Genomic DNA, 1,728 nt, shown 5'->3' with positions numbered 1-1,728 from the left:
TTAACATTAACTTAATAAAGAGTCTTTATGCTAAACACCCAAGGTCGATCATATACTTATGTCATGGGCATGGATTTCAATCATCAATATACAACCTACATAATATATACCATGTAATATTGAGGATGAACATAACCGAGAGTCTAACCATAATTACTGCTTTGGAAAGAACTCAATAACAAACACATTCCTCCTAACTATGAATTTCCTCTTCTAATTCCCCTCGAGCTAAGATCTTCTTCCTCCTAGAATCAACAACCCCTTTGATTGCTAGGTGGTTCATTTTATATATTTCTTGGCATCAACTTTTTAGCAGTGTCCCAGATTAAGGTTTGCCAACCTTTTTCCCTAGGCCTTTTCTTTTTTCAAAAAAATTGATTTCCCTTTTTCTTTAAAGCTTTCCTTTTTCTCCCATGGTGCCCTATTCCATCCTACTTAGTATCTTTCTCCAACTAAGTGATCTAACACAATCTTCCTCTCCAATTGTGTTAAATCAATTCTTTATAACTATTTTTCTCCTAGAGTTTTTTTAGGATATTTTAGGGAAGGTCCATCATGTGGTCTTTATCACCAACAACTTTTTCCCAAAATGACAAGAAATATTCTAACTCTATTAGTTTTTCTTCATTTTTTTCCAAATAATTTATTTATTATATTAACACTAATTAAATTAATGTTTATAACTTCTATAGCCATTCAATCTAATAATAAGTCCATGTCTAAAAATAATTAACATTACAAATAGAAAATATAGAGATGTTACACCAACTCCAACATCTTAATAACTTAAGTTGAGTGGTGAGCTAGTTCTTTTTCATGTGAGCCAATTTTGCTCCGTGCGGGCATGAAAATTTGCCATTAAATGGCCTTAAGAAAGGAAACCATGTCGTTTTCATAATAGAAAATTGAAATTATTTGTAAAAGAAACTTCCATGCAACAAATCAAATTATTATTGTTATTGTTTCCGGTAATAAGTTTAATGATCATGGTGATCACATCAAACAATTTGATTTTGTAGCACAATGATTCATATTATGCTCAGTGAATATTATCATATTAAATAAGGGGCGTTGTAACGTAGTAGGTTGTTATTGTATGTAACAATAATATGGAGAAAGAAAGAGTGGGATTTGTCTATAAACCCTAAAAATAGTTTATATATCTTTCTTATTTTATTGGCTTTCATGCTATGCTTTTTTCATTTCATTACGTTGCAAAAAATCCTTGATTTATCGCTTGAAATTCTCCAAACTCGTGCTCTATACAAGCTCAAGTTTCATTGGCAAAAAAATGTTATGAATGAAATTTGTAAAAGTCTTCGCACGGAAGAAAAAAATAATTATTACCAAATAATCGAAGTATTATTCTAATATTTTTTATTTGATAATTATTTAATAAAAAATATTTACTTGAAAGTAACAAACAAATTGAAAATGGATAAGCATATGTGTTTAAGTGAATTATCTATTCATGCATGCCATAAATAGCGATGATAATATGAAATACCAACTAATTATACTCCCCGCACCATTAAAAAAAACCTTTTGTGAAGGGAGATATATATAAATGAGTTCTTTTGAGAGAAAATACCATATTGGAAATGAAATCAATAAAGTTGTTTTAAAAATACAAAGTTACATTGTTTTAAAGTAATGCTACTCATGGTTTTGTAATTTTACTTCCGGAATTAAGGTTGTAATTTAATAGGGATCAAGTGATGAGGGTTG

This window comes from Pinus tabuliformis, chromosome 8 (assembly GCF_031772625.1).
Source record: "Pinus tabuliformis cultivar Carrire ecotype Pingquan chromosome 8, CPIR1, whole genome shotgun sequence".
NCBI classification, from domain to species: Eukaryota; Viridiplantae; Streptophyta; class Pinopsida; order Pinales; family Pinaceae; genus Pinus; species Pinus tabuliformis.
Note: the sequence above shows the minus strand (reverse complement) of the source record.